Consider the following 21,668-nt stretch of genomic DNA (forward strand, 5'->3'; position numbering starts at 1 on the left):
CCCGACCCCATAGAATATAGGCCCTCCACACCCTCTGCTGTCCACTTTCTGAAAAAAAAAAAAAAATCATGCATAAAATAGGAGAACTCAAGGCAATTCCCTAGTGTTGCACCAAGGCTTTAAATCTAAAATCTGACATCCCAACAGCCAACAGGGATACCAGATATCAACCACCTACTAAATTTGTGTGGCTTTATGCCCCATGGACAGTAAAGGGATTTGTACCAAACCTTTTGTTAATGTTAAAGGAGGCCTACTTCTACTTCCCATCCCCAAACCTTCTCTTCCCTTGCACAACCAACAAATCTCTGGATCAGGGACCTTGCCATTTTGCTTATATATCTATCACCAGCCTTCTTGTCTTCTCATCTCTTTGGAGAGATAAGACTCTATTCATTATTCATTTCATCTTTGCTGAACAGCAATTCCGCCCGGAGGATAACTGGGACCACGTCCCTTACCACTTGGATTGAGGGAAAGATGTTTTCCCAACTCCTAGTGGGGAAAGTCCAGTCCAGGACTGGCACATTGATGGCATAAAGAGTGTAAGGTATACCTTGCCCTCTGTTGTCACCTTCTGTAGTCAAGCTTCTCCAAGGCTGAAAACTACACAGTTTCCAGAGATACCCCCTAGGCTGTCTCTCTACCCATTTTAAGACCCTCTACTCCTAATGACCTCAAAATTAATGCTTAATTAGCCTTATAACTCAAACTTGGCCACAAAACAAATTAGATAATTTGCACCAATGGTGCAAATATAAAATATTTGATCAAGAAATTCTCCAAAATTCAAAAATTACCTATTATAGATTGGAAAATTTGTCTAAAATTTACAGAACGGCAAGTTTGTCTGAGGTTTTCTACCTCCAAGTTTTTTTCTCCTTCACTCAATTACCAAATATATCACCCCAGACCTTCATACTCCTGCTGGTACTCTCTTTCCCCCATCCAATTTTTCATAGGTTCTACACTTGATATCCATAAAAACTTAAAACAGTTCCCAGAAGCAACTTCTATATACTGCTTTCAAGACCTTTAATAATAGGGAAGACAAGGCCAAACAGAAGAAATGCATCAGCTCCTAGCCTCAGCCATCCATAGGCCTAAAAAAGGCCATTGCTGCTCATGGCCCCACCAGACCTTCTAATAAATCTCCTGCACCCTGTTTCAATGTGGAAACTTTGAGCAAAAGCCTGCGTAACCTGAGACCCCCACCAAGCCCTGAACCAAGTGTAAACAAAAGTGACACTGGACTGAAGAATTGTCCCCAGGGCAAAACACTCCTCCTCTCCTTGCAGCCACCTTCCCAGGTCCCATACACTAAGCTTTTGGAGGGAGAGGACCAAATCCCACAGCCATAATGGATCCTCAGCACCACATAAAATAAATAAACAAAATAAAGATATTGTGTCCATGGAAAACTAAAAAATATTTTTAAAAAAAGAAAAGATAATACATCTTAGGAACCCCAAGTTATAGGGATGATGAATGACCAAGCAGCAGGCAAATATTCTCCTTCTAAAGAGATTTTAAGGGCACAACGAGTTAGTAAATGTCTCCCCTTAACTTAAAATAATTATCAAAAGGTTAATTAGTATCTTCATTTTTTAGTGAGATCCCAACCCAAAGTCATATGAACAGGAGTCTCATTCTAAGCCCCTACCCTCAATTTACCTATGGAGCAACAATTTAATCTGTTTGTCACTGAGAGGAAAAATACTTAACACCCTCAGTCTCAAAAGTAATGGGAAAGGATTGGGGTTGGCTCAGTGGTAGAGTGCTTGCTAGTATGTGTGAGGTGCTGTGTTCGATTCTCAGCATCGCATATAAATAAATTAAATAAAGGTCCATTGACAACTAAAAAATATTTTTAAAAGTTATGGGAAATAATGTTTCATAATTTTATACATCCAAACCTAACCTGATTATTACCAACCAGGGAAAAAAGGGTTAAAAAGCTCTAGGCAGAGATTTCCCTAGATTGGCTGCACTGAAGCTTACATGGGAATGCCAACAACAGTCTCAATAAGGAGTCTAAGACTAAAAAGGAGGAGGAGCAGGAGAGGAGAAAAGTATGTCCTTTTTAACTTTTCCCCAGGTTGCAAGACAAAAAATTGACTTCAGTCCGCCCCCACCCTTCTTATTCTCTCATGCTGCTTGACTGTAATAATTAAATATGGTTTTGGTTTTTAGTTTTTGTTTTGGTACCAGTGATTGAACTCAGGGACACTGGACCACTGAGCCAACAGCCCCAGCCCTATTTTGTATTTTACTTAGAGGCAGGTCTCACTGAGTTGCTTAGCATGTTGCTTTTGCTGAGGCTGGCTTGACTCCACAGTCCTCCTGCCTCAGCCTCCCAAACTGCTGGGATTACAGGAATGTGCCACCATGCCCCACCAGCTAATTAAATGTTTTAGGATGGAAAATTATAAAAGTTTCCGGATGAGAAAGTATTTTGTCTGGTAAAGTAATATTCTTGGGCTAAATTCCGAAATGAAAGAGGACAAAACTAAAGATATGAAGTTGTGAATGTCAAAGTAGATTGCAGGTTTATGGAAGGTAAATCTCAAAAAGTCTGTGATTAAATTGGCTACAATTAGCAGTCAGATGAGGCTACTTTAACCTTAATGTACTGATATAAAGCAAAATCTAAAACATTGATCTGCTCTTATCTACTTGAGGAAAATAAGTCTTAAGGGAAGTGAGATTACACTTGTTTTCAAATGCAATGATTACTTTGTAACTGGTTTAAAAAAATAACTCTTATTTAGGTTATAACAATGTTGTTGACACCCTAAATATATGCAACTAGGTATACATATGTATCTTTTTAAGCCTTGTCTCAGTGTTATATAAAAGTTTATCAAATGAAAGTTTATGTAAATTTACTGGCAAATTAACCAATAAGTGCTCTCTTTTATATATAGTATCTGACATAGAAGGGCCACACTGGGCTGGGGTGTGGCTCAGTGGCAGAGCACTTGCCTGGCATGTATGAGGCACTGGGTTCTATCCTTAGCATAATATATAATTAAATAAAGGCATTCTGTCCATCTACAATTCAAAAAAAAATTTTTTTTAAAAGCCACACTTCATTTGAAGACCCATCTCATCTGCCTCATATCTGTTTGCTCTAAGTCAATTTCTTTCTTTCTTTCTTTCTTTTTTTTTTTTTTTTTTTTTTTTTTTTTTTGGTACCATGGATTGAACTCAGGGGTACTTGACCACTGAGTTACATCCCCAGCCCTGTTTTGTATTTTATTTAGAGACAGGGTCTCACTGAGTTGCTTTGTGCCTCACAGTTGCTGAGGCTGGCTTTGGTCTCAGCCTCCCAAACCTCTGGGATTCCAGGCATGCACCACGTCCCAGTTAAGTCAATTTCTGATGATTAACACCGTTTCCTAAATGTATAAGAGATTTAAGGCTAACTTTTGATTTTTGTTAATACATGCAGACCTATGATTATTGTTTGCATACATTCTGGATTCTAAATTGTGCATTAAAATTTCAACTTAGTTAAATGTGAAACAGGAAAGCATTTTACCAAGTTGCTGTTCTCTAAATTAAAATTATATATAACAAAATTCTCCACTTTGTATAAAAATAACAAATTTGGATAAAGTAACTTGTTGTCAATAAGTTGTATATACAAGTTTGTGTTACTCTTTTTTTAAGTTTTTTTTTTTAATATTTATTTTTTAGTTTTAGGTGGACACGATATTTTTATTTTATTTTTACGTGGTGCTGAGGATCAAACCCAGTGCTTCACACATGCTAGGCAAGCGCTAGACCTCTGAGCCACAGCCACAGCCCCAAGTTTGTGTTACTTTTCACACTGGAATTAGAATGTCAATGTATTTTTGAAAGGTATTAAGGAGAACCTGATCTGTTTAAAGGTAACATTGTAAAACATGAAAGCATTCTGCCACTTTTTCCCAAAAAAGAAAGTTAAAAGCTCTCTATCTTTGGTTCAGGTGTTATGACTTGAGGCAAACAAGCCACAAGGAACCAGTCGGGTGAGGGTGAGGATCCAGTGTTCATCCCACCTTACAGCTAACATTTGTTCAGCATGCTCCCCAACTAACAACCGTGATCTTAAATGGGGCATATAATCCATAACTCAGCAAAATTCAAGATAGCTATTACACAAGCTGAATGTGTTTTTTTTTCTCTTGTTAATTTCATTTTGTATTTTCTTTGTATAATTCTATGGCTGTTGCCTGTTAATGTTTTGCAGAGAAGGAAGGCGCTCCAGTTCCGGGTCAGGCCCTTCTCCAGCCTCCCTCAGCCTCCGCCTTGGCGAGTGGCAGCGGCGCCGCCGGGGACCCAGCGCCCGCGGCGGCGAATCTGAATGCGGTGAGGGAGACCATGGATGTTCTGCTTGAGATTTCAAGAATTTTGAATACTGGCTTAGATAAGGAAACACTGTCTATTTGTGTACGGCTTTGTGAACAAGGAATTAATCCAGAAGCTTTATCATCTGTTATTAAGGAACTCTGCAAGGCTACTGAAGCACTAAAGTATTTTTTGTTGAAAATAGGACAAGCTGACTTTCTGGAGAGATCCTGATGAGATATGTCAAATTCCTCAAGAGGATTTGAAGATTGCATTTTAGTCAAGAATGTACAGTGAAATTACTGCATGCAGCAGTGTAGAAAAATTTTCCTTTTAAAAAGAATTATAAAACCATAGCTTTATAAATCAGTGGAAAGTGGCTTACAGAGGGAACAATCAAATGTGTTTGCATCGCATCTTTTTTTTTAATGGCCCTAATGTTTTGGCATTGCTATGTTTATATTTATGTATTCCTTATTTATAGCTCTGATAGCTTAAATTTTCTAAGCAGTCTATCAGATGTGCACATATGCTGTGCCTGGTGGAAGTATAGTGGAACCCATCAGTAATGATGTGTCGTAGTTATGACTTGTTGACATTTCCATTATAAACTTTAATTTTGAATTGTTTATGCATAATAACTGTTGATTTATGTTGTATCAGGCTGAAAGTTGACAAGATTTTAGCCACCATGTAAGAATTTGTATTTAAATTCCCCATGTATACCAGAATCTCGTTTTTTAAAATGAGAACATAGAAAACATTTCTTGTAATCTTCTCTTTAACAAAGAATATTTAGTTTTTTAAACAGTTTTTGGGCAGTTAATAGTGTGAACTAGATCATTTTGTATTGACTGAAAAATAAAACTTCTGGAAACTTAGATTTTAAAAGTAATAACAGTGCTTAGCTTAGTATTGTTTGTAGTTTGAGTCGTTTACATCAAATAAGAATATTAGTTGAATGTTTTTCTAAGTTTTATATCCTATAAAGGCCTAAAAATAATGTATAAAGTGAAACATAGCCAACATGCAAAATTCCTTTTTACTTTTATTACATAAAAGTAATTGGAATTCTTATCTAATAAATATGATGTAGATATATAATAAATCACTAGATAAGTGGTGTGTTTCAATGAATATGTAATATTTTCTGAAGAAATAAGGATTTCTAGTCATTAAACAAAAACTAATGAAATGTGTATCAGGAATTATAAGTTTGCCTTTCTAAAATCATTTTGTGTGTCATTATTTACCCTTAAAGTTTTAACTCATCAAAATGATAATTCAAAAATAAATTTTAGAAAATTTAGGATGTTATTGGTTCTGTTTCTGTAACAGAATCTCAGTGGAATTTTTTTGCAAGGCTAATATGGATTTAATTTCATTGTTGATTAAATTTTAGAATGGTATTCATTCTTTTTTTTTTTTAAAGAGAGAGTGAGAGAGGAGAGAGAGAGAGAGAGAATTTTTTTTAATATTTATTTTTTAGTTCTGGGTGGACACAACATCTTTGTTGGTATGTGGTGCTGAGGATCGAACCCGGGCCACACGCATGCCAGGCGAGCGGGCTACCGCTTGAGCCACCTCCCCAGGCCCTGGTATTCATTCTTCACTAATGTTCTTTGTTGTTCATACAAGCTGAAGTGGTTTTAATAAGATTTAGTGATATTTAGGTAGCCACTTTCTCTACTTTTTTTTATTTATTTATTTGACCATTATGACTTTTAATTCATGCCATCTTTACCAGTAAACTGAAAAGGTCTATTAGCACAACAAGTTGGGAGACAATAAGAATTTGTGACAAGCATTTGAATGAAACTAAACACTACAAATACTGCATGTTATTTATAAATCAAAGAGAACATTAATTCTCAACTCCAAAATGTGTATGCAGTTCTAGGCCACAAGAGTTGATTATATAGATTAAGTTATTTACGTATGAAGCAAAATAGGAAAAAATATTGAGAAAGGATTATGTTTACAGAGGCCTTCTTATATGTCATATTTCTTAAATATTTTTTGGTGATACTGGGGATTGAACCCTGATGCATTCCACTAAATCACATCCCCAACCCTTTTTATTTATATGTATTTATTTGAGACTGGGTCTGGTGATATTGTTCAGGCTGACCTTGAACTTGTGATCTTCTTGCCTCAGCCTCCCAGGTAGTTGGGATTAGGTGTGTGTCACTGCTGCTGCTTTAAATGTATTAGTATCTTTTTAATGCATACTTCAGTAATATTTAAGAAATAAAACAAAATGATACAATTCCAATGCTGTACATATTGACAATGACAAAAATAAAACCATATTGGTAGTATTGGCATGTACTTTTGATTTAATACATCTTTCGATGAATTCAATTGTATTTCTTTAGGTGGTCATTTTATAGATGTTAAGATGCTTATCATGTGTGATTGAAGGCTATTTAAAGACAGGTTATGTAATTTACAGCTTAAATTAGGCTTGAAGTATAAATGGAATACTCTTCCTCTGGTAGTGAGAGGAGATAGCTATATTATCATTGCCTCAGGCTTTAAAACAAAGTTGGCAATTCAAATAAGTGAGAAATGATATTTTTCTATACTCAAATAAGAACTTTTTTACAAAGTGGATTATTATCATTGTGAAATGTATAGACATGTTCCAAATATGCATGTTTTACAATAATTGAGTCAAATACCAGTTTTTAAATATTTAATTAAAATTAAAAATTCAAAAAAAAAATGTTTTGCAGAAGTACTTCTTCCAGAACAAACATAATAATAAGCCATCACCTACAGGACAGGATATAAAGCTAACTTTTAGGAGTAATACAGACCCTAATTAAATAACAGCGGTAAATGACTATAAGTTTATAGACATTAAAGTTAAAGCCCAGTTCTCTTACCTTAAGACTGGTGAGATTGGCTTGCTGAATGTTTAAGGCCAAGGTTTAAAGATTCAGGCTTTTTTAGAAAAGAAAACAATATTTGGCTCCTGCCCTCCTAAACCCAGAAAATAAGAGAACTTCTCTAAGGTGCTTTACAACTCTGGGTCTCAGGACTTCCCAATCAGGGAGATTAATGAGACTGCTGGAGAACTAAAAGTCAATCGGTACACCTGCTGCAAAGAGGAGGGTCATTGAACAAAGGAGACATCCCTGATGTTCCAAGGGAAGCCACATCATCAAGGAGACCCTACCTTTTTAGATGGCACTAAAAAGCGCTAAGAAGCTTCTCTCAAGTTCCCGAAGAGTGACTCCAGTGGGAACTCAGCTGACTTGTTAGCAGATGGAAACAAGGTCAATTTGGTTAGCTTGGTCTTGAGTACCTAGCAAAAACAGTTATAACCAAAATAAGCCCTACCTTGGCATTTAAAAATGAAAGCAATCATTCTTCTAAATAGAACTTACGATGTACACTTGTGTCATTCTCACAGCCCTGATGCCCTTCCAAATTCTGATGTAAGAAAGCCCCCTAATTTTTACCTAACGCATAGGACTAAAAACATCACCAGGATTAGCATAGGAGCAGCAGGATCAGGAACCTCTATTCACTATAAAAATTGTCAGCACAGGTCATTGCAGATATCCAACAGATCACCAATTTGTATTGACTTTACAAAATCAATTGGACTCTCTGGCAACTGTCATCCTGCAAAATCAGTCAGGAAAGAGTGCCATTTCTATGTAAACCAACTGGGAATAATAAGAGACAAAGTTAAATGGCTCCAGGACCATCTAGAATATGAAAAATAGATCTGATTCAGGATCCTTTGTGAATCTGGAATATAATAAGCTTAAAAATGTCACCCACCTTAATATTTCTTTCATTGGGAATTCTATTTCACAATATATCTGATTTTTTGGTTTGGTTTTGTTTATTTATTTATTTGTTGTTGGTTGGTTTGATGGTTTCTGTTTGTTTATTTGTTTTGTTGTTTGTTTTGGTACTGGGGATTGAACTCTGGGGTACTCAACCACTGAGCTAAATCCCCAGCCCTATTTTGTATTTTATTTAGAGACAGGATATCACTGAGTTGTCCAATGTCTTGCATTTGCTGGGCTGGGTTCTATACCTGGCACCACATAAAAATAAACAAATAAAATAAAGGTATTGTGTCCATTTACAACTAAAAGAAGCAAATGTACTCTTTATTCTGCCTTTAACTTTCCATATTGCTCTGGAAACTAATTCCTGGGGCTGGCTCAGTTTCCTCACCCACAAAATGAGCCATTTTGGCCAAATAGTTGCTGAAGCTCCTCTTAAGGAGGACAACTGAATCCTGACCAACCAATACACAATAGATGTTTCTGGCAAAATCCCTCTAGTCCCTCCCAATTGCTGGGAGTCCTAGCCCCCAACCCACCTGTGCTCCTCATTCATCCCATCCTCTCCCAGGGCCCCATCTCTCAATCCCTATCTATTTCTCCTTCCAGTACCCTGGATTTGGCCCCCACCTTATTTTTGCAGAATCTGTGCTGACCTAACCTCTACCCAAGGTCTCCCCTCTTTCCCAATTGTCATCCCATTCAGACATCCAGAGATCCCAGCCCCTAAACATTCTCGGGAAATCTATCCTGGATTAGGTCCCTGAAGATCTAGTGTTAAGACCTAAAGGTCCATGAAACTACCACATTCCCTTCTCCATGTCTGCATTGTTGCTCCTGAACACAAAGTTTGTAGGCAGATCCAGGTCTCAGCAACTCCAGTCCAGAGAGTGTAACTTGATTCTCACAGCAGAGGTGACTCAGCACAGCTAAGGACATCATCAGAGCCTGCTTTGCTGCCATGCCCCTCCCGAGTCAATCCCATTTGTTCCCCTGCCTCTCCCCTTTTGTCCTGCCCCTGTGCAGTGGCTGAGGATCTCTGAAAGCCCTCCTGTCACATCCACTCTGATCTCAGGAAGCTGAGACTCAGACTTCAAACAAGAGTTGGAACATGTGACTGACATCATCGTGGGTCCGTCCCCCCCCCCCAGGTTTTGCACTTCCGTGTGTTCTGGGGACTTCCAACCACTGTAGTTGCTTCTTCCTGCCTAGAGGCTTTCTCCAAGCTTCAGAAAGTGACCCTACCCTTGTAAAGAGCAAGATAGACATGCAGGGGAGTGAACCCCTTGAAGCAGCCCTTCCCAGTGACTGACAGGGGTCAGTGTGTAAGTGTCTCAGGTGGGATGAAACAAGTATTTTCTCACCATTTCCCAGTGGGATGAAGTTCCAACTCCCATAATACTAACCTCCTGTCTCACATCCCCACTCTCCGTGAATGTATGAATGTTTCTTTTATTTTTTTTTTGCGGGGCGGGGGGGGGGGGGTAGGACTAGGGATTGAACCCAGGGGTGCTTAACCACTGAGCCATATCCTCCAGCTCTTTTTTTTAATTATTTTTTTAGTTGTAGATGAACACAATACCTTTATTTTGCTTATTTATTTATTTTTATATGATGCCGAGGATCAACCCAGTGCCTCACACGCGTGAGGCAAGTGCTCTACCACTTGAGCCACAACCCCAGCGCCACCACCACCACCTTTTTGTATTTTTTTACTTTGAAACAGCATCTCAAAAGGGTGGCTTTGACTTGGTATCCTCTTGCCTCAGCCTCCCGAGCCACTGGGATTACAGGCATGAGCTACCATGCCTGGCCCCATGCCCGGCCCCATGCATGGTTCTTGAACCATGCCACTAAGCCCTTTTTCACTGGAATTTTTGTCATAAGATCTGCTTCTGGGAGAATCCAACTACACTGTGATGTCAGAGAATATGTAGGCCAACTGCTTCCTGCTCCAGATAAGGAAACTGAGGCACAGGGAAGAGAGATATCTGTCCGTTCTGAAACCTGGTCATCACCATGAAATAGCCCACGTGGCCTTCTTTCAGTAGTGTTTCCCAGACTCTTCATGCAATCTACCAACAGCCCCAATTTTCCCCATGATCCATGTACATTTTTCATATCTAACCACATTTCACCTACAGTATTTAGCTAAAACAGTTTAATAGACTTTTTATATTAAATTTATGGTTCGGGGGTGCTAGGGATTGAACCCAGGAGCACTTTACCACTGAGCTATATCCTTAGTCTTTTTTATTTATTTACTTATTTTTATTTTGAGACAGGGTCCCATTAAATTGCCCAGACTGAAATCAAACTCACAATCCTCCTCCTCACTCAGCTTCCCAAGTTGTTGGGATTACAGGTGGGCGCTAGTGCCTCAAGCATCTTTTTTTCTTGTTAATTTAAAGTTATATATCAATAGATAATATATTCATATGATTCAAAATTCAAAAGGTTCAATAATGTTCATAACGAAGTCTTCCTCCCTTTCCTACCACTGGCTCCCAGTTCCATATTCCCAGTTTCTTGTATATCTTTCCCAAAATAATTTCTTACTATATATATTTAATAAATGTATTTAAAAGTTAATGTTATTCAAAAATCATAAGTAAAAGCCAGAATCACTTGTTTTTGAATAGATGGTAATAATAAAAATAAATACATGAATATAAAGGAAAATAAAATTTCTAGGAACATGAGCTTGACAAAGATTTGGATCTGAGATTTGTTCTTTCTCTGTTGCAAACATGAATACTGGTGTATAGTACTGAGGATTTAAAAGTCCCATCAGAGACTTTCCCCCTATATGAATCAGCAAGCTTATGGGAGTCCTGAAAAGTGAACAACATTCTGTTAAGTATGTCACTGATAATTGCTAAGGCTGAGTCCCACAAAACCATCAACTTATCATCGGTAGTGCATCCCATCCAGAGACAGACTGCATCTGACGGCCTTGAGCTGTAAACTAGCTCTGAGTCAGAATTGGCTTTGCCACTTCCTACTTGTGTTAAGCATTAATATTCTCACTGACTTGAAAAAGAAAATAGCATTGATAATCTCTGATTTACAGCACTCCTAGGCATGTGTCCCATGAGACCTCTCTCTCTCCCTCCCTCTCTAGCTCTCATTCTGTCATCACATGGACACTCAGATGGCACTTACTCCCTACCAAAAATGAGGAGACACAGAGAAATATAAAAAAGAAATCCCATTGATGGCATATGTTGGCATTTGTTTTATCTTTTTTTTTCCAGAGAATTTATTTTCATAACTGCAACCATAGTGGATTTACAGTTTGAAATGTTTGTTGTACTCTCTTATAACATGAGTATTTCATTAAAAATAGTTTGGCTGGGCATGGTGGCACACACCTGTAATCCCAGCAGCTCAGGAAGCTGAGGCAAAATGATCAAAGTCCAAGGCCAGCCTCAGCAACTTTGCAAGATCCTGTCTCAAAATAAAAGATAAAAAGGACTGGGGATGTGGCTCAGTGGTTAAGAACTCCTAGTTCAATTTCCAGTACAGGGGAAAAAAAAACTGTTTGACATTGTATCTCATACTATTTGGTTCATAACATTCCATGGCGGTTTGAAGGAAAATAAGGTTACACAGTTAGAGCTGTCTCTATCTATTCATCTGGACTGAACAGGGTATGTTTCCTAGCCTCATTGAGTTTCCTCGGTTGAGTCCTTTCTTGATACACCCACCTCCATCCCAGTCTTGCTAAATTCTCTGCTTAACCTATACTGGGACCAAAGTTGGAAAACAGTATCAATAATTTAGATTGGCCATGATTACCACCAATTTTACTAACATAAGCCACCCCTTGAAGGATCTCAGAATACCTGTCAAATTTAGGACGGGGGTTAAATAACTGTGTGGAAAAGATTTGAGCTGCCAAAAACTGACTTCATCATTTAGTCTCCAGTGAGAACTACTGAAAGCCTCAGCTATCTCCAAAAGAATGGAGATGTAATTCTCACATTCTGCAAGAGGGTTGAAATGAGTTTATGAATTTGAAAACATTCTATAAAATCCTAGAGCAATACCTACATAAAATGTGATTGCATTGAAATTAGGATATTATGAGTTAGGGTTCAAGTTTCAAGCTCCAGTTTAAAATAGTCTAGAAACAAGCCAGGTATGATAGCACACACCTGTAATCATAGCTACTCAGGAAGCTGAGACATGAGTACCACAAGTTAGAGGCCAACTTTGGCAACTTAGTGAGACCCTGTCTCAAAATAAAAAGGACTGGAGATATAGCTCACTGGCAGAGCACTTGCCTAGCATGCAGGGAGCCCAGTGTTTAATCCTCAGTATCACAAAAAGAAAAAGAGAAAGAAAAAATATCTTAGAAACAATGAATTTTCCTACAATGTGCTGATATCAATACAAAGAGCACATGCTCAGGATTCAGAAGTCCTGGTCCACTGGCAGGAGCTCACAGTGCAAAGACAAGCATGTGCCATCACTCAAGCACTTTGAGGTCACAAAAATACCCCATGAAGATGGCACTTAAGACAGAACTTTTCAAATTTTTTCTCCAAAACCACAAGGAAAAGAACTCCATAAAAAAGGACAAGGTGTCAAATTAGGAGAAAATACTTACAACACACATGTGTAATAGACAAGGATAACTATATGTAGTATATAAAGAACCACTATAATTCATCAAGAAAAAGGAGCAAAGTGATAGAGCGTGTGCCCCTGGGTTCAATACCTAGTACTAGAAAAAGGAAAAGAAGCCGGACACGGTGGTACACTCCTATAATCCCAGAAGCTTGGGAGGCTGAGTGAGATAGGAGGATCATGTGTTCAAAGCTAGCCTCAGCAACTAAGTGAAGCCCTTAAGCAACTCAGAGACCCTGTCTCTAAATAAAATACAAAATAGAGCTGGGGATGTGGCTCAGTAGTCAAGTGCCCCTGAGTTTAATCTCTGGTACCAAAAAAAGAAAAATAAAAATGAACAAGTAATATATTTATATATAATTTTATATGGGCTGGGGATGTGGCTCAAGCGGTAGCGCACTCGCCTGGCATGCGTGCGGCCCGGGTTCGATCCTCAGCACCACATATCAACAAAGATGTTGTGTCTGCCGATAACTAAAAAATAAATATTAAAAATTCTCTCTCTCTCTCTCCTCTCTCTTTAAAAAAAAAATTTATATGTATACATATATATGTATATGTGTATACATATATATTTTTCAAGCTTTATTTATTCATATATATATATTTCAAGCAATATTTAGAAGAGGATTTATAACTGATCAATAAATGCATGCAATGATTTTGAGGTAATGAGAAGCCAATTTTTTAATTATTACACAATGTATACATGTGTTGAGATGTCACACTGTACCCCCATAAATATGTACAATTATATGTAGTAATTAAAAATAAAAATATAATTTTTAAAATGCATGCATGAAGTTGGAAGCATATAGTTCAGTTGTGGAGCACTTGCCTACCACAGGTGAGGTCTTGGGTTTGCTCCCTAGCACTACACACACACACACACACACACATTAAAAAAAAAATACATGCAATGAGAAATGTCTGAATTAAAACTGAAACCATGTTATACCATCTGTTTATTTATTTATTTCCTATCATGTCTGCAAAAAGAAAAATAAACTTTGAATTTGATAATATTGAGTGTGCTGCAGAAGATTTGGAGAAACTATTCTCATGTGGTGTTGTTTGGCGGGTAAATTAATAGAATCTTTCTTAAAACTCCTAAGTTGTGCCAGGGGTGTGGCTCAGTGGTAGATCACTTGCCTAGCGTGCATTAGGCTCTGGGTTTGATCCCCAGCACCAAACAGCCTTTTTTTTTTTTTTTTTTACACAGGGTCTAAGTTGTCTAGACTGTCCTCAAACTTCTACTCTTCCTGCTTCAGCCTCCCAAGTCACTGGGATTATTGGCATGAACCACCACACCAAGCTGAAAGCCCCACATTTAAATAGGGTTACATGGGCTGGGGTTGTGGGGCTGGGGTTGTAGCTCAGAGGTAGAGTGCTCGCCTAGCATGCGTGAGGCACTGGGTTCAATCCTTAACACCACATAAAGTAAAATAAAGACATTGTGTCCACCTATAATTAAACAATAAATATTTTAAAATAAATAAATAGGGTTACAGACACACCCTTCAAGATTTTCCTGCCTAGAGAAAAAGCAGGTCCAGACCTGCAAAGGTTCTATTCTCGTAAACTTCCTCAATGAAACAGAGAGTTGTAGCTTTTCCCCTCATATCCCTACAGGGAATGCCCATACACCCAAGCAAGCAAGGAAGTTGCTCCAAAAGAACTCCTTGTGGAGACTAGTGATACCCCTCCTGGACTGCAGGAACTGGACAGCCTGGATAAAGCTGGGTTAAGTTCTGAGGAAAACTTATGAGAGTAGGAGACAGAAATGTGTTAGTCAGACAGGATTAAGGACTGTCCCCCCCATCCCATGCAGGAGTTTACAAATAGGGTAGACAGCTCTTGACCAGTAACTCCACTGAAGCCTGAAGTTCTTCATCAGAACCCTAAGCCAGTCCCTGAGGCAAAGCAGCGCACAATCAACATACCGATTGGACAGGGGACTCATGAACACCAGGTGCCCTAGTGGACTCAAAGATGAACTGTTTTTAAAGTTCTAGCCTATGGTCTTCAAATCCAACTTACCCCCCTCTAACCTTTTCATATAAACCCATAGACAACAGACATCTGTGAGCAACTCACCCCCTGCAGAAGCTCTGCTTTCTATTATTTTTTTAAAAAATAGTTATTTTTTAGTTTTAATTGGACACAATACCCTTTTTTTTAATATTTTTTTGTAGTTGTACTACAATAAAATAACTTTATTTTATTTATTTATTTTTATGTGGTACTGAGGATTGAACCCAGGGCCTTGCACATGCAAGCCGAGCACTCTACCACTGAGCCACAACCCAAGCCCCTCTATTACTTTAATAAATTCCTGCTACTTTGCTCTCACCCTTCATGTCTATGGATCTCATTCTCAGAATTCAGGAGACAAAAAGTACCACAGATCCTTGCCTCTCACCTGTTCCTTGTCCTCAGGGTTTGGAGTCCTAAATGAGCAAAGAGACTAGTGTTGGCTTCTTTTTTTTTTAATATATATATATTTATATATTTTTTTAAGAGAGAGAGAGAGAGAGGGAGAGAATTTTTTTAATATTTATTTTTTAGTTCTCGGCAGACACAACATCTTTGTATGTGGTGCCGAGGATTGAACCTGGGCCGCATGCATGCCAGGCCAGCGCGCTACCGATTGAGCCACATCCCCAGCCCTAGTGTTGGCTTCTAACCTGGAAGATTCCACAGGAGGGATAGATATAGCTGGGAGCAGCTCAAGGTGGTCAGATAAGGAAAGAAATAAGAGCATGTCCTTTTGGCTGGGCAAAAATATGTAAAATACCCTAGAGATCAAGTGAGTGCTGACAAAAGTAGCAGGCTGGAAGTTTTGTGATAGGCCCCTTCCCAAGATAGCTGACCGTCTTGGCAAAGGGAGAGGATGCAGGAAATGCAACCCAGGGAAGAGTGGGAACAGGGCAAAAAAGGGTTGTTAAAGAAGACTGGGGATTTAGCTTGGAGGAGTGCTTTCCTAGCTTGTGCAATCTAGATTCAATACACAGCACTGCAAAAAAATAAATAAGGGAAGAAAGAAAGGCCCGGATCAATCAGAGTGTCCTCCTATATCATCTTTGAGGAACCCAACACCTCCCATGGGGAGGATCTCAGACAACAGGCATACCAATCATGCGTCACCCTGCCCTTTTTCCTCATATCAACCCTAACTTTTAAAGAGTCAGCAGAACAATAGAAAGGAGGATTCTGGGGAAGGCTGTGGATCAAGAAGAGAGTACAGCCCTGTGCCGTGGTGCAGCTTGTAATCCCAGAGACTCAGGAGGGACTGAAGTTCAAGGCAAACCTTGGTAACTTAACAAGACCCTGACTCAAAATGAAAAATACAAAGGGCTACAAGCTCAGTGGTAGAAGGACCCATGGATTTAATCCTGATATAGAAAAAAAAATTAGAAAAAAATCCAATTAATGGAGATACAGTAAAATAAGCAATGGCATATCCATACAATGGAATACTATGCAGAAAATATACTTGGTGGGGGCAGCTGGTAGGAATTGAACCCAGGACCTCACACATGCTAGTCAAGTGCTCTACCACTGAACCATACCCTCAGCCCAGTGTAGTAACATGAACAGATCTCCTGACAGTATGGTTCAATGAAAAGAGCATGCACAAAATTACACATAGAATAATGTCATACTCATGTAGAGTGTCATGTATTGCCAAGGTCTTGGCTTGGCACAGAATCATGAGTCACCACACACTTGTAGATTCAAACAGCAATTCTTTATTCCCGAACTCACACAGCCTCCACACAGGTTCAGGGGCAATCTAAAATCTCCCGCACAATTCACGTCCTATATTCTTTCTCTCCAGGAGAACTCAGCAGGAACTCAGGCACGGGCTACTCCCAGCAGGAATAATCTTCAACCTCTAACTTCCCTAAAACTCCTATTGTCTTAAACTGGAACGACCTAAACCCTTCCTCAAACCTGCAGGATACACCCTAATCCTGGATCCACCCTGGTCATTGAGCAGGGTCACCTTTCTCAAACACACATGCAAGGTCACAGCAAATTTCCAAGGCAAGTCCATTTAACATGGGGTACGCTGGCAAGGATTTCAATGCATCATTCCTACTTGGCAATGGCCCTCAGCAATGTATATAGAAAGAAAACACAATATATTTTCTATGGGATATTATATACACACACACTATTGTTCTGGGGAACAACAGTAGAAAAAGCAATTCCAAATGCAGTCTCTCCCACTATATATTCAGCATGCTTCTGATGCCAGGGGTGGGAGGTGGGTTTCCTACACATCAAGCAAGTAATGTTGTAGCAACAGACACCAGCTAGGTGCCTTCAAATCTACCTGGGGAAAGGATCAGATCCCACAGTTGAGGGATCAGTGCCCTGCTGCCCTGATTCAGATGCCAACTACAGGTCACCTGTGCTTTTGACTAACCAGTTATAAATCAGGTGTCAGGTTCCTAAGACCCCTCCTTGAATTTCATTAATGTACTAAAGAGACCTACAGAACTCAGGGAAATGCCTACTTATATTTACAGGTTTACTATAAAAGATATTACAAAAGACACAGATAAAGAGATGCATAAGGCGAGGCCTGTAGGAAGGAGTGCAGAACTTCTTTGCCCTCTCTAGGGATACCACCCTCCAGAAACTTCAATCTGTTCAGCTACCCTAAAATTCTCCAAGCCCTGGCCTTTGGGGATTTAAGGAAGTTTTATTTTCTTAAATGTAGGTGTGATTGATTATACCATTGGCCCTCAGTGATCAATTAACCTTCAGCCTCACTCTTCTCCCTGGAGGACACTTGGCAGATGGGGCTGAAAGTCCTAACCCTCTAATTCTGCCTTAGCCTTTCCAGTGACCAGTCCCTAACCTGAAGCTCTCCAGGGGCTGCCAGTCATCAGTAAACTCAAGTCAAGCAAAATAACATCACTTTAGAAATTCCAAGGATTTTAGGAATTATATGCCAGAAAAATGGGATGAAAAATCAAATATATATTACTGGCCAAATTGGCAACAAAGGAGGAAGAGGAAGGACAAGAAGAAATCAGGAGTAGAGACCCATGCCTGTAATCCCAGTGGCTCAGAAGGCTGAAGCAGGAGGCTCAAGAGTTTAAAGCCAGTCTCAGCAACTTAGTGAGGCCTTAACAACTTATTAAGACTCTGTCTCTGAATATAAAAAGAACTGGGGATGTGACTCAGTGATTAAGTAAGTGTCCCTAGGTCCAATCCCTGGTACCAATTAAAAAAAAAATCAGGATTGGAAGATGTAGTTGACAAAAATTGTATCCTTATGTGTAAGATATTAATTACATTCCCTCATTATTTATATTGTTTAAAATAATTTTTAAATCTTATATTGCTGAGAGTCTGGAGTCTAAAATACAAATAACCAGCACCAGTGCAAAACTTCATAGACATCTCTTGTTTAATCTTGAAAACTCATGCAAACTCTGCAGTCTACTTTATAATATGTTTATTTAAATACAAACAGTATGTTCAATTTGTGCTTATGGTTAGATTACACACTCTTCTCACTGCCATCACTGTCAAGAATAATAATAAGGGCTATGGGTGTGGCTCAGTGGTAGAGCTCTTTGCCTGGCTCTAAAGCCCTGAGTTCAATCCCACCACTGTAAAATTTAAAAAGAAAAAAAAAAGAGAATATTTCAAGATGCACCATACACCTGTAGAGTCAAGTCCTTCAAGGTGATCCTGAAATAGAGCCACTTTTATATTAAAAGTAAACTCCCTGATAACTGGTTTTCCACAGCCGGAGTTTCCAAGGAAGTTGAAACTATGACACTTTTTCTGATTAGCACAGCCTAGTTAAATCTAAATATGTGTATTTCCTGGCTTTTGTTTCTATAATTTTTTTAGGGGGGGCCATACTGAGGATTGAACTCAGGGGCACTGGACCACTGAGCCACACCTTCAGCCCTATTTTGTATTTTATTTAGAGACAGGGTCTCACTGAGTTGCTTAGTGCTTTGCTTTTGTTGAGGTTGGCTTTGAACTCGTGATCATCCTGCCTCAGCACCCCAAGTCACTGGGATTACAGGCATGCACCAATGTACCAGGCTTATTTCTATAATTTTTAAAATATTTTTTTAGTTGTAAATGGTCCTTTATTTTATTTATTTATTTTTATGTGGTGGTAAAGATCAAACCCAGTGCCTCAAGTATGCTAGGCAAGCACTCTACCACTGAGCCACAACCCCAGCCCTGTTTCTATAAATTTTATTTTTTTATTTTTTTTTTAAAGAGAGTGAGAGAGGAGAGAGAGAGAGAGAGAGAGAATTTTTAATATTTATTTTTTAGTTCTTGGCAGACACAACATCTTTGTTGGTATGTGGTGCTGAGGATCGAACCCAGGCCGCATGCATGCCAGGGGAGCGCGCTACCGCTTGAGCCACATCCCCAGCCCTCTATAAATTTTAAATGCTTCTACAGTTCCAGCAGAGAAACAACCTAACTGCTTATCTCCAATATGATCAAACTGCTTTAAATTCTTTTTTTTTTTTTACATCATTTGCTTATTTCTTATGGGCAAGTGACCAATTCCATCAAGCTAGGATAGCCAGGAAACAAGCATTTCCCTGCCTTTACTGCCAGTAACATCTTCATGCACCCCAGGATACCAAAACTGCAGTGTAAAGAGCCACAGAGCTCTAGTAGTTGCAAGGCCTAGAGATGTGAAGATAAATGAGATATGGAGTACCAAATCACTGAGGACATCAGAAGGCACAAGAAATGTCTTAGCAGTTTCTCTAGGTTCCCAGGTCCCCCAAAGCAGATGGGGGAGTATTTGTCTTAGTTCATTTACTGTGGCCATGATAAAATGCCTGAGACGCAGTAATTTAAAAAAAGAGGTTTCTTTACATCACAGTCCTGGAAGTCCAAGAGCATGGCACCAGCATCTGTTCAGCTTCTGGTAAAAGTCACATGCTGCTCCATGTATAGGAGAAAAACAAAAGTTGGGTGTGTGCAGAAGACAGGATCATGTGGTAAGAGAAGAAGTAAGAGAAAGCCAAAGAAGCCAAACTCACTTTATAACAACTCACTCTCCCCAAAACTCACCTACTCTCAAGGGAATTACTTTAATACCTTAATGAGGGTAAATCTTTTTTTAAAAAATATTTTTTATTTTTTTAGGTAGACACAATATCTTTATTTTTATGTGGTGCTAAGGATTGAACCCGGTGCATCATGCATGCTAGGCAAGCCCTCTACCACTGAGCCACAATCCCAGCCCATGGGGTAAATCTTGCATGACTCAAAATACCTCTGCTTTCCCGTTTCTCAATGTCATTATACTGGCCAGGTATGGTGGCACACACCTGTAATCCCAGCAGTTCAGGAGGTTGTCATGAGGATCACGAGTTCAAAGGCAGCCTCAGCAATTAATAAGGCCCTAAGTAACTTAGCGAGACCCTGTCTCAAAATAAAATCTAAAAGCTGGGGATGTGGCTCAGTGGTTAAATGTCCCTGGGTTCAATCCCTGGTACCAAAAAAAAAAAAAAAAAGAGGGGCTGGAGTTGTGGCTCAAGTGGTAGCACGCTCGCCTGGCATACGCAAGGCACTAGGTTCAATCTTCAGCACCACATAAAAATAAAATAAAGATATTGTGTCCACCCAAAAAAAACTAAAAAATAAATATTTAAAAGAAAGAAAGACCATCATTACACTGGAAACAAGAGTCAATTTTGGTGTGGACAAACGATATTCACACCATAATAGTACTAAAAGAGGAGATACTGTCCTCTAGGACACAAATGCTGAAAGGATCCACTTCTTTGTTTACATTTCATCATCTTACATCCCAAGGGAGATTGACTGGGTCAGACCACTCAACAAGGAACTCTCTCTCTAGGAGTTGCCCACAAACTCCATCTCTCACCCAGTCAGCCATGGCAGACATGGGATCATTCCCATCAATGCACACAGCTCAAGTCTGGGCAACTCTATGCAGCAAGAACATGTGGCCACTGTGAAAAGAAAGTTCCCTGACATAATTTCAACCAAAGGGAACATAAATGACAGAGGTCAGACTTTGACTAAACATAGCAGAGAGACAAAGACAAGGATAGTACCTGGAAGACACAGGACTCCTCGGATAGTTGGCTTTGGCTGCAGGAGTCCCCAAAACAGTCAAAGATGCTTCTCTCCTTCCAATCTTCTCTCCTTCACTCAGGGTAGGATTTCATCACAATCTGATAGCCCTCCCCATTTTCTCTCACACAGGTATCTGCCCTTATAAAGTTCTTGAATATTTAATTTTGGTATCTCCTTCTCAGGTACCCACTTCCTGAGAAAGAGACTAGGGACTCTTGGATACCAGCATCTCTCCTCAGCCACCCATATAGAAAGTTCAATGCCATGGATGTACATTAGGAAGAAGGTGCTTGAGAGATCCAGAATGGACAGTAACTCTGGAGGCTTAGACAGTCAAGACAGGAAAATAAATTGTAGTGTTTGGAGTGTCTTGAAGGCATTCCTAGAGAGAGAGTTCCAAGATGTAGGGAGTGTAGGGGCCCCAAGAATTCTATAGGGCCCAAGTGTAGAAATACATGGGACAGTGATAGAGGGTGAGCAAGGAGAATGACTGGGCACCTCAAATGCAGAGCCAAAGACTTAGGGCTTGATCCTGTAGGCAACAGGGAGTTGTTGAAAGTTTTGAGCAACTAAAACATCTGACCACATTTGTAGGTTGTTGTGGGAGTCATTTGCTTATTTTTTGTTTTTGTTTTTATTTTCCAATGCTGGGGATGAAACTTTTTTTTTTTTTTTTTTTTAGAAAGATCATCTAAAGGCAAAGAGGGCAATTCGAAGGCTACTGTCTAAAAACAGGTCATTTATCTCTTCACACAGATTTAATGAAGAAGC

The 21,668-nt window shown here is 39.2% G+C and overlaps 1 pseudogene; it reads left to right on the plus strand.

The window, feature by feature from the left end:
- Positions 1-202: 202 nt before the first annotated feature.
- LOC144367637 (mitotic-spindle organizing protein 1 pseudogene) lies at positions 203-5,644 on the plus strand (annotated as a pseudogene).
- Positions 5,645-21,668: the final 16,024 nt, after the last annotated feature.

This window comes from Ictidomys tridecemlineatus, chromosome 10, assembly GCF_052094955.1.
Source record: "Ictidomys tridecemlineatus isolate mIctTri1 chromosome 10, mIctTri1.hap1, whole genome shotgun sequence".
In the NCBI taxonomy this organism is placed as follows: Eukaryota; Metazoa; Chordata; class Mammalia; order Rodentia; family Sciuridae; genus Ictidomys; species Ictidomys tridecemlineatus.